General features: G+C 35.9%; 1 long non-coding RNA gene across 1 annotated transcript in view; it reads right to left on the minus strand.

Moving 5' to 3' along the window:
- Window positions 1-5,209: 5,209 nt before the first annotated feature.
- The window catches only part of LOC108639182, a 9,553-nt gene continuing 1,693 nt past the window's right edge, over window positions 5,210-13,069 (minus strand). Inside the window, exons 2-3 of the long non-coding RNA XR_001920314.1 lie at window positions 5,968-6,030; window positions 5,210-5,302 (exon numbers count right to left, since the gene is read on the minus strand). This is a non-coding gene — a long non-coding RNA (uncharacterized LOC108639182). The remainder of the gene's footprint in view (window positions 5,303-5,967; window positions 6,031-13,069) is intronic.

Genomic DNA, 13,069 nt, shown 5'->3' on the forward strand with positions numbered 1-13,069 from the left:
TGGTCCTGCTGCTATGCTTTTAGTAGCAAAAGATTAAATGGGGAGGGAGAACAAGGACAATTGTATGCTTCAGAGTTCAGAAGCAGCATCCAAGCATTGAGTGGTTGGGACTGGCAGGTCTCAGACAACCATGGCACTCCTCTCCAGTTAACACAGACAAGTCAGTTAAGAGAATAATTCTCACTCTCAGGCAGCTGCAGAAAGAGAATTAGCAACTCTCACTCCTGTTGCTTAGTGCCGACTACCACAGCAGAGCTCAACTGCAGCACTACCAGAAAAAAAGAGTCCTAGATCCTAAGGAGTGGCTAGGCAAACAGTCCTCCAGCATGGAATCCTTTGCTATAGCGACCCCCAGTCTGGGCCAATTAAAGCCTAATCTGCAAGCTGGACAAACTCCAGCCTGGCTTGACCAAGACAGAATATATCGTGCAGAAGGAAAGCACACCTAAACTCAGCAGAGAAGAGCATGGTCACCTCACTGGTATAACAATGCTCCTCTAAGTACAATTGCACAGTGCCATAACCACCTACTGCTATTTTCCAGGGAGTGAGGAAGGGGGAGAAGGAGTCTTAGAGGGCGATAAGCTTATAGGAATAGGACAAATTCCTTCAAACTAGCACAGATTTCAAGCACCAAAGCACATTTCTGTGCTGTATTCTGTAAAGGTGGGTGCAATTGTCTACCAAGCAGGGAAAAAATAGTGCTAGAGGGTGAATGAGCATTAGCACAAGCAACAAGGCCTAAAGTTCCAAGCATAGGAGAGTACTGATCAGCAGCAAAATGAGGAAGAAAAACCAGGACTCCCTGGACTTGAATATTCTCCACAAAACCATTTTCTCTATTTAACTTTATTGTCTTACAATTGACTCTATCTCAATCATGAGACGTATGAAAAACTCAAAACTGGGCAAGTTCTGTCACTACCCTGTTTGATGAAAACGAACAAGTAATTTCTTTTATGTTCTTCCTTAGTTTTATGGCCCGCAATATCGGCAAAATGATGCCTACTCTCTGTTTTGAGCATATTGAGTCCAACAGAGATCTACATTATTCATGTTTCCCATATTTTAAGGACTTCTTGTACCGATGGATGTTCTTAGCTCTATTTTTATAGAGTTCCATTTTTAATCTACACATTTCTCTCTCTTCATTGCCTGGGTGATCCTGATTTATAAGCACTGTAGGTCAACTATAAAAAAATGTTTTGATTTCCTGAGATCTCTTTGAAAATGAAATGGCTGTTTTGAGGAGTAAAATTTGGCATAGAGCAGAGAAAAAAGTGGAGCATATATAAATAAACACATCCTTGTAGTCATAGAGGGATGATGATGAGGGTTATCAAAACTATAAATGACCTTTATTCCCTCTGCTTCTGGCAATTTTTGAAAACTAGAAAACTTTGCTGCAGTTACAGTAGAAAACCCAAAGGCATATATATATATAACTATTATAGTGTTTCCATACTGAGATGTTCCAAGGCTAGGAAAGTTTTTATTGAACTGAAATTGTAGAATTAAACTAAAAAAAATTAATGTCTGCACACTGAAGAAGAATTTAAAGAAACATAACAGGTCTTGACAATCAAAGATGAGGCAACTTGGGCAGATCTCATCTGCATGTGTGCATGGCACAATAAAACAACAATTCTGATTGCAAGATGTCTCAAAGCAAATAATGATTATGGTGTCACATGTGATTAGAAAAGAATGCATGCAATGACCATTTCAATATCATGCTGAGCCAGTAGGATATTACCTGAGCCTCTAACCTTCTTAAATATTTCCCAATTCCTCCAGCAATTTCCTCTTATTTTTTTACTAGTTTTACTTTCACCTTCAATTAGGTCATTCTGATCAAAAGTAAAATTAAAATACTGAGTCTGAACAGCTTCTAAAATATTTTGAACATTTCCGTAGTGAAAAAAATTAAAGGCAGAATATATGCAATGGTCTTCATCAGATTTTGTTTTCCACATAAGTACAAAAATTAATAATATGTTATCTTAGATGACATGGAAATGATCTTTGCCAGAACTTCTTATTTTAAAAGACTTTATTCTTTATTATGAATTACTGATCTGTTAATTGTAGATGTCCATCTTTAATGTTGAACTGCAGGCATATTCTGAAGCATAAACCTTATTAAATGTAACTGAGAGTGTTCAGAATCATTTACTTGTCTTCTTGCCATACTAAAACAGTTATTTTCTCAACAGTTATTTTATGTTTTAACTTCCTACACACAGTAGAAAAGCTGTGAGTAGGTAAGGAAGTGCTCCCTCCCACTTTTGCTCTCCATTCCACAGGGACACTATGACTAGCAAGGGAAAAGGAGAGGGAGAGCCACTATGCCAATGGTCTGTGCATTTCAGCTGGGAAAGTAAGAAGAGTTAAAAATGCAGTATATAAAAAGAGTCTTGTGACTTGCATTGTTGTGTGGCTCAGTTACTGTCTTCTGAGAGGAGAAATGGAAAATTAGCCAGAAATCATTTTACTATGGTTAGATGGAATTTCATAAACTAGATACAGAGATAACAATAAATATTTTAATAAGGAATTATTGAAAAACTAGCTCAGCCTAACCCAAGAAGTTACCTTTATGAATCAAACACCTTTATGACTCCAGAAAGTATGCCAAAAGGTTAGATACTGTTGCATCTTTGGGTATATTGCACCAATTGATGATAAGCTCTTGTCATTAGCTCAAAAACTTTTGATGGTTTAACTTAATATAAGCTGTTTCTAATCAAAATTGTTATCATCTCTCGACACCAAATGATTTCACACCATATTAGGTATTTCTCATTTTCTTGACATGATTTGAAACAAAAATATAATTAATACAGGCAGCATGCTACATTTAACCAAAGATTAAAGCAAAAAATAAATATGTACCATGTCTGCCTGGACCAAACTAATACTGCTGCATTTTTTAGCACAGATTTAGTATTAATAGTCCTGGCACTACAACATCAGGAAAAATATTTATAAGTGCTAGAAGGAAGCATAAGCAAGGTGTACTTTATCTGTGTAAAGACTGCTGTAATATCTCGGTGCCCTACCTGTTGAATGTAAAGTTTGTTTTCTTGTTTACACAAAATAGTAAGAAAGGGTTTGGAAGAAATCAAAATCAAACAGACTATGTTGCAAAATAGAAAATAATGCAGCAAGAAATTAAACAAAGAAAAACAAGAATGAAGATAAATCCAAATTGTATCAGCTACAGCAGAAAAACAATACAGACATGAACTTTAGAAAGAACACACCTTTCCTAGCACAATATAAGCAAAAGTCACAGTTCCACAGATAACTCAAAAAAGTAACAAAAATGTAATAGCTAATCACTGAAGACCTAGATCAAACAAAGTCCCAATATATCTATTCTGAATCCAACCAGTAACAGTTTTATGGAAATAGGTGTAGAAAAAATAGAGAAGTCTTGGCCTTCCAGGAAGTTATTGCATACATATGTATTATCCCTGCAACAAATGAGAATTCTCACCATTGGTTTCCTGCACTTTGTCCCCTTTGTGTTTGACCACTGATGCCAACAATTTTCTCCGACTCCACAGGTGCTGAACATATTCTCTCTTTGAAGTTGCTAGGATTTTGTGAGACGTAGAATTTATACTTGTGCAAATTAAATGGATTTAATTTTCTTGATAAACGTACAACAAAAAATCAAACTCCAATTCTCTGTGTTTTAATGTAAAAATTTAACAAAATATCTGTAGCTAACTTTAAGAAAAATGAAAAGACAGAGCTATAATGATGTCTTGCCTTGTGTCTGCAGGTATCAGTCATATATTGTTCTCTGGAAAAAGATTCTCACATTTCACTACAAAAGAGTGCAGTAAATTATAATTAGGAAAAAATTTATATCACTTAATAGCGGTTTCATTGTGAAAAAAGAGGAGCATAGCATGCTGTACACATCCTACCACACATTATATGAATTGTCCAAAATGACTTATGAGCTTCTCTTATTGAGCTAAGGTAATGTGCAGGCACAGGACACTACGTATATTTGGAAGCAAAGCTTCCAAAGCTTTTAAAAGAAACAATGCTGGGAACCAATCAGGAAAATTGGCTATAAGACAAGGCAAAAAAAAGATATAAAAAAGGGGCCTTTTCCTTCAGATGGAGTTCGGCATTCACAGTCTACAGCAATCTCTCCCTTTGTGTACACAGGAGAACTGATGAGCCAGCCTACTTCTCTGCTGGCAGTGAGAATCACTCTTGCTCTATATCACAAATCAAACACACACACACACGTGGGCCATACTGAAAATGAAAAACAACGTGCCTTAAAAGGAAACAGAAGTAATTAGTATAGTAAAAATAATAATGCATAATAATTATACTCCTTAAACTCCTCAAGTTTGAGGAAGGCTTTTGCCAAATGTAAGTATAAGTTTGGGTTTGCATTGTGTAGAACTCACCCTTTTCATTTTTCCAGTTTAAAGATAAGAAAATGACTTTTTTCTTAGTAGTACAGAGAAGTGTAATCAGTACTTCCCTCCACAGTCTCAAATTCAGCTGAATGAAGGGAAGATTAATCACCAGTGGGAAAGAATCAGGGAATACACTCAAATTATCACAATCTCCACAGCTTTATTTTACAGTTATTCCTACTGAAGAACCTTTTCTAAGGATGCTAAACCAGCCAGATTTGAGAACTCAAATCATTGCATGACACATGTAGTCAGCATCAGCTTGCAATGAACCCAGCACAAAGGGCTTTGTGGTTGCACAAACACTGAAAAAGTTGTTTTCAACCTCATGAGAGTCGACTTTGTAAAGAACAAAAAAAGTAATTAAAAATGCTTTTATTAATTTAGACACTAAGGTAAAAGGAAAAAAAAACAGCAAACAAAACTCACAAAAACTACAGCTGCAGCTGCTTTAGGACGTGATATTTTTTTCCTTTGAAATAAGAAAAGGTAGAGAAAGAAAATTGTTTCAAATAGAACAGAATACATACTGCTTCATTTTCACTGCTGCATTCAATAGGTCCTCACAAAGGAGGTTATAATTGTTCCAACATCAGCAGCTCCTTATTCTGCTTTTCATAGAGATTTATAAACATAACCAAGAGGAAAGCAATCTAGTATCTACACTGATCCTCATTAAGATCTTTGAAACACAATCAGAATCAAACTGCTACACAAGCGATGAAAACACCACTTGTGAAAATACTCACTGAAATTCTTTTAGCCCAGTTTGGATTCCTCTTGTTTCCAGGTTAATATTTGGTTCTGCAAAACAGTTTCTCCCTTTCCTCTGCTCTGCAATTACTGTTCTGCAACATGACACATATTCATCATGTGCCATGCATATTCTTTGTGGATGTTACTGAAACAAGACTCTATCAATTGTCTGTAGATGGAGGCAGGTCCATGAAGGTTGGTCAGATATTAAGAAGAGAAATGCTTTTCATCAGGAGCCACTTTCTCCCCACTGATTAGAAAGAGCATCTACAGTGACTACACACCTAACTGTGGTACTTCAGGTGTGCAGGGTTGATGTAGACTGCCTATGTACATACTTAAAATATAAGGCTCATTTCCATGTTTTCAAAAAAACATATATATACTAGGCTTAAATTGTTTTTTATTAATTATTTTTCAAGTTGGAATGATAACTTGGGATGTATATTCTGGGGTGCTAAATTTGTGTAGGAAAAGAAGCAAGGCTATAGGAAATCAGGTTGTCAAGGATAAAATGCCACCATTAACTTCTTTTGTTTTATCCAAATCTGCAGTGCAAAGTTTCCTTTTTAGTACAAGTTATCACTAGCCTTATCAACACCTCAACATTTAAGTAACTAAAATTAAAAGCAGCTAAACTTCAGTTTTATTTGTCCTCATGCAACTGCTACCGACCTCAATTTGATACAAACAAAATTGACACTGCCTTTTTTATGAGGTCACAACCTTGCCTCTGTACCTCCAACTACCCCTTTACCTGTAACATGGCTTCGCAAAACATCAAAACTACGGCAAAATGCAATTTCCTCTGAACAGCAGCCTACAAAAGAAAAAAAGGATTTGATTAGGGGAGACAAAGAGATGAGCTGTCAGTTCCCATTTTGAAATGAGCTATCAAGAGACACCACTTGAGGAGAGAGATTGAATGAGCATATTTCAGTTCTAGCAGGTTTACTCCCTCCGATGCTACTAAACAATAATTATAACATATAGTAAGTGATCCAGGGAGGGACTGTATAAATAGAAAAAGCCCACAATTCAAAAGGGGCAGGAGCTAACGCCTCCTTCAGTTACTGTAATTTGTGTTAGTAGAGGGCCTCCTAACTTGTTTGTTACTTAGCTCAGGCACCTGAAAATTAAACACTGCACAAAGAGGATTAGATCATGCCAGATTTATTTGACAAATGCCCTGCCCTTGTTTTGCATTATTTTTACAGTTTAAAAAAATCGTATTATATACTGGCTTTCTTTTGTCACTTCATGGCACAGCTTTTATGGTGACAGATGTGCCATTTTGGCAAGCTGCAAACATGGCTCAGCCCTTTCATTATCAAGACCCATTTCAAGGGGGTTGTAACACAGCCTGGAATTAAAGCCTTTTCTGTATAAAGGAGTCAGTCTCAAGCATGGAAGGAAAACAAACAAAGAGAAAACCACAACACCCCCCCCCATATAACTCCTACAGAAGACAAATTTTTTTTTTCCCAAGCTTTCAGAACTATGTGGTATAGAAGTGAATAGATGGTATGTTTCTCTGAAAGACTTCAGTCATGTCTTTGTTACCTCTACTGTCATGAAATCAATGCCTTCTGACCACCAGTGATTTTTGCTTGAACTCATGCACTGGACTCCTGGACTTGTTATAGGCTAAACATTCACTTATATAAAAATGTGACCCTTGTCACTAACAAGTAATTCGCAAACTGATTTAGATAGTCATTTCTTCGTCCTTTCTCCTTCTTGCAGAGAACAGTACCTTTTTCATCTATAATTTATGCTGAATCACAATACGCAATTTAATTCATGACTGGAATTATGTTTTATTAAATATGCACAACTTTGCTTAGTGAAAAACAAATGAGAATTTTTTTTTACTGTAGTATTATAAGAAAGGATACTCCAGGAGATTTTTGTGCCCATTCATGTGTCTAATTTTGATTTATATGTTTCATTTTGTGCTTTTGAGCAGTCACATGCACTTCAAATTGCACTCACTTTACTGTGGTACCTTGCAATTTTCCTGTTATGCACAAAGCAATCCAAGTGATGAGATTACTTGCACTTAGAAACCTTACATGATCATGGCTAGGCTTCGCAAACGAAGATTTAGGAAGGCTCTATCCACATTTATTACAGGCACGCTGGTGGCTAATGAGGCCAATACGAGATAGACATATTCGATTGCAAAAGGCACAGCAGAAAGACTCCTTAGGTGGTATATTCTGCAAGACACGGTTCTTTCTGCGTTGCGTTTTCTCCTTGAGACTGATCCTGCGTGTGTTCTCAAAGGCATCAGTAGTGCTATAGATGGTGTGTCTCCAGACCTCACGATTGGAGGCCAGAGTAGACCAGTTCTGTTGATCAATATGGCCAAGGCTAAGATGTTGTTTCAGGGACTCTTTGTATCTTTTCTTCGGGGCTCCTCTCATGCGGCAGCCGGTGGCAAGTTCACCATAGAGCAGGATCTTAGGGATGCGGTGGTCCTTCATTCTGGAGACGTGCCCTGCCCAACGCAGCTAACAGTCCATCAGAAATTAATCCTCTAGCTAAAACCTTCACATTTTTGAACAATTGGAGCATTATGGGTGATTATAAGGCATATTCAAATTTTGAAACCAAAAATTATATTAAGATTCCCTGGAAAATAAAAATAATAAAAATACTGAAATCTATTGCAATAATTATGTCAATGAGGGAAGGGAGAGTAAAACCCTGAGCAACTTGGTCTAATCTCACAGCTGCCCTTGCTTTGAACAAATTGTACCAGAGACCCTGAAGTCCCTTCCAACCTGAGGTTTTCTATGGTTCTATGGAGAAAGAAGTCATCACTTAAAATGCCAGCCAGGGTTTCACTTAGGAAACCCAGAAGGTATTGCATCAAAAATTAGAAACTGAATATCCAAGAAAGAGAACAAGTTATTCCATAAGACCCACATTTGATTTTCACAAAAATAAAAATCACACCCTAATACAACTTATGCCAATTAAAATCACCAGGAGAGAAAGCTTCTGTGGCCACACAGTTGGACTGCACTGAAATCTTGGCACAACCGATATCAGAAACAGTTGCAAGAATAATAATACTGAAGGTAATGGGCAAATCTAAGAAGACACAGTGCACTGGATAAATTCCAAAGCAATAGAGCCTTTAGCAAGAGGAAAGGAGAAATGTCAGAGAAAGATAGATCTATTTGAAAACTAATGTTCTGTTTTGTAGAAATGTTCAATGATGTTCACTTTCAGATAGATCAGACAATTTCTTATTTAAAAGCAAGCACAACACTTTCTTGGAGAAATGACAGGGTGATTTTATTGGTATTTTAAAAAATGCTTTGTATTTCTTTACACAAGCTGGCAACAAGACTAGATCTTTATATGAGAAGCACAAATAAGCACTGTGCAACCACATACTCCTATTCAGAAAAATTTTTTTTTTTGGCCTAACCAGACAGATGTGCCCCTCCTCTCAAAAATACACTCAAAATAAGAGAAAATTTCTGAGAAGGCAACACTTCGGTCCACTTTTCTATGCTCAGCTCCAGACAGTACTTTTCAGAGGACCACAAGTTCTTTAAACTGCAGTGGATTTAAGCATTCACAGCTTAATTTCAGTTGATTTCTACTACAATTGATTTTTATTTTCTTTTTGAAGTTCTAGGATGTTTGCAATTTCTTATGCTGACCTGCTGGTTTGGCTTCAGTAAATTTTTGTCACATCAACTCACACTGAATTTTCTTCAGTCCCACACTGAATTTTTGTACAACTAAATATGACATAAACTATACTATTTCAGCATTTCAAAAGGAATCAGGATTTTATTATTTCAAACATGGTCATTGCTCTTATTGAAGCATTTTCTAAAAATTACTTGTAATTGAACAAAGATAAAGGATTGAAGAGCATCACAGCATCTGAGTCTTGATTTCTTTCTTTAGACTCCAGACTAAAAGAAAATCTCAGTAACATTATAGTCTTTTGTATAACACTTACAAATAATACTCAGCATGAATTTTTCCACTTTTCCCTTGTGTATTTTTTTGGCTTTGAGACTCTCATCAAATGCACTGAATGACTTTATTTTGAGAACTGGAACAAAAGTGATGTAACTATCAAAATTTCATGCATATATTTTCCCTTTATAGAATGGAACTTTCCATCCTAAATATTTCAGTTTAGCATTTGTGAGATCATTTTTCTCTCCCCTTTTTTATTTGGTTGGTTGTTTGGACCCATTCCCCTTAACATGGAAAACAAACTGTTTAAGTAGAGAGAATAGTGTCAGTCTGGTATACAGACAGTAATTTTGTTGCTGTGTTTAAAACATAGGACAATCATCTCCAGCATTCTCTTATTGCACTCTTACATCAGTTATGGGAATGTTGTTGCCAAACCAGCAAATATGTAATAGAGTGGCAACTGAGAACAGGAGTGTATGGATGCCTCTGAATAGGCACATCCTTGCTCCTGAGGAAGGAAAGAAGTGGGAATTTGCTGATTACTACCAGTGAATTTGAGGCCTTTGCTTTCTATCCTTGTCTCTGTGTTGACACTCAACTACTACTAGTTTGAGCTACCCAGATCTGCTCAAACTGCAGTACATTTAGAGCAAATTCTGATGAAGAATGTTGCTGTATTTCTACCAGGAAAAGAATACTAAATCTACACTCTTGCATGTGCCTAAACTTCTCCTTATGTGGACATGCTAAGATCAGTAGGAAAATCCAAAAAACCAGACTAATTTGCTGGCAATGATGAGAAGTTTACTTTTGTTCTCATCTATAATTCTGGGTCAATTAACTAAGGCCATAAATATGTCATTATTTGATTGAATAAAATCTACCCAACTCAATACATCTGGCAAAATTTTGGAGCAATTTGTGACCATTTGGAAAAAAGAAAGGAATGTGTGATAACTAACACAATAATAAAGAATATATCTCAAGCCAAACTATTTACTTATTTTGAAGATACAGTAGAGAAACCATAAATCTTAACTAAAGCTATTGAAACTGCCTCAAGGTGATTTTCTGAAAGATAATTTGGTTGACGAAATTTCTATATTGTGGATAAAAACTTCACAAAGTAGCTGAAGTGTAAGATAGACAAGGCAAATGGGCTGAGGCAGAAATACAGAGAGTCATGGAGGGACCCTTCTGCTTTACTCAACATTGTCATAGCTTCAAGCATGGAGGTTTTGTTTCAGGTCAGGTAGGAAGTGTTATGTTTCCATAACCAAAACAGAACTGAAAAAAAATCAGGAGAAGGGAAAGTATTGCATCAGTATTTTTGAAAGATAAAATAATTATACAAATCCTTTGATCTTCCATTATCTTGCTGTTTAGACTTCTGCTGTTGTAGAATTAACATTGGCATAAATCCCAACTTTTCAGTCATTATAAACAGGAGTATAGTTTTATTCTAAATTATATTTAGGAAGATATTGAAGATACAAGAAAATTACAGAAAAATCCACAGATGTACAGCCTGAATTTGAACACCATTTTTAGTTAATTTCCAAGAGTTCACTCAGGTCTAGGGAAAGGTACTTAAAGATATTTCAGAAATAACCTGTCATTTTCTATCTCTGAGATACTTTAACAAACAAAAAGGGTTTAATACAAAATAAAGGTAGCAAGCTGCTCTTAAACAGCTAATCATTTTCGAGAAGGGAGTATATTTGCTACTGGCATGGTAAAAGAACATTACTTAAACAGTGAATGATGAGAAAGTTAGTAGGAGAGTAATATATTTTTACATGCTTTTCACAGGTTTTGTCTGAAGTTTATTGTTACAGTCTGTACATTTATGAGATATGATGAAAGACTTGTTAAAGATGATGTTTATGATGCAGAGTATCTTGACATCTTGAAGAAAACTGGGAACACTATAGAAACATGATGCTAGTCAAGAGACTCTGGTGTCTTTCCAGCCAAACCATAATAGTTACTAGCAGCTATAACTGTAAAGGTAGAAGAACTTGTTAGTGCTGTAACTCTTTTGTATATAGTAAAATGAGGGAGGATTGACAGAGTTGATACATTCAGGATACTTAGTTCTAAGAAAATGTGTACAATAGTTTTATACATTGCAAGAATAACAATGTGGATATACAATTTTGATACGGATATACAATAATATTACTGAAAATCTGAAAGCTTAGCCAGGAATATCTAAACTAGTGCTATGAACAGTCTTGCAAATAATGGGAGGAGACAGTTGCTGGATGCATGTCATTCTTTTTCAGTGTAGAAATTCTAAAATGTTTAGAGAAATGGCCTGATGACTCAATAAATAGCACATTTCCTACTTTAGCTGGCAATAAATATGTAACTCACTGATGTATCAGGTTCCCTAAAGTATTTTACACATATTTTATTAAAAGTCCCTTCAGAAAAAGTAAAATGTCAACATCATTAACTACTCTACTATAGATCATAGGTCTCTACTGACTCTGTACTCTCTAGAAGATATTTTCACCATAGACTGAGTTAAGATAGGGTATTACTTTTTTACATTCTGAATCGTGTATGTGTTTGGATGAGGTTTCCATCCCTTCAAAGACAAAACCAGCCAAAGATGACTTACTGTTTGCATTTTGAGATACCTTGAGATTGAAACAGGGTATTGATTAGCAGCTTAACAGGATATTCAAAAAATTGACATGAGGCTGTAAGTTTATTAGTAACTAATCTGTTCTAAAATTTAAACTACTACCCGCAACTACAGCCATGTAATTACTGACTCCTTTCCACTTCTGTTTTACAGAAAACTCTGTATGGGGAAATTTTAAAGAACAAGTTTTTTTAAAATGGTTATAAAAAATAATTCAAACAAAAATTCAAACCAAAAAATTAAAACTCCAGGTTTAGAATTACCACAGCAACACTACAAATTACTTGGGTTGTGTGCAATAAAAACCAGAAGGACTATGTCATCTATATTAAGTACCTGGACTACTGTATGGCAAATGCAATTTTACTGCAGATGAATGTGTACCTATTTTAGAATAGTTACAATATTTTAATAAATCTATCTGCAAAGATTCAAGAGAGAGAAAATAAATTACACTAAATGGAAGAATGATACAGCATAATGACTTAAAAAGGTCCTCCAGCATCTCAATCAAGTATGCAATTTGTTTCATTTTCCCTGCCTGCAATTCCCCATGCAATTTCAAATGTCTGTGATATTTATCTTCACTTCTTCTCCTAAACACTTTCAACCAATATTTAGGAAATAGGCAATTCACACATTTCTAAGGACTGAACACCTCATGGGTGAACAAAGATTCCACCTGAAAATATTTAATTATTAATCAACTACAGTTTTCTGCAATTAGGAAACAATTTGAAGTGTTAACACCGGTGGGGGAGACTGCAAGCCATAGGGGATACATTTTCCTTACAAATGCATTCTGTGCAAGACCTGAGAAACTAGTAGAATTCAGAGTCGGCAAAGCTTTGTAAGGCAGAGCATGGTAGAGACATATATGCCTAAGAATTCCCCACTATACACTGAATGGTGACAGTGGTTATCGTACAGCGGAAATTCATAAAATATTTAGGAGAAAGGGAAGTGAACTAACATTGAGCCTGCACCCCTCAGGCACCCAGGCACAGAAAGTGACAACGTACGCTCTCCTACATTGTCCACCGCAATGTCGAGCAGATCAGTCAGAAAAGCAGTAACTTGATCTAAAATGTTAAGCACTGGCCTCTGAAACTGCCTTTATCTTAAACCTCAGTGAAAAAGATTACAGTACACACATTTTACCTATTAATGTCATGTAAATCGTAAGAATACAAGGCCTTCCTCTAGTTGTTCACTCCAAACTGTTAGGAAGCTAGGGTAAAATTGT

The sequence above is a fragment of the Manacus vitellinus genome, unplaced genomic scaffold (genome assembly GCF_001715985.3).
Source record: "Manacus vitellinus isolate BGI_N305 unplaced genomic scaffold, ASM171598v3 scaffold_17_pilon, whole genome shotgun sequence".
Lineage (NCBI taxonomy): Eukaryota > Metazoa > Chordata > Aves > Passeriformes > Pipridae > Manacus > Manacus vitellinus.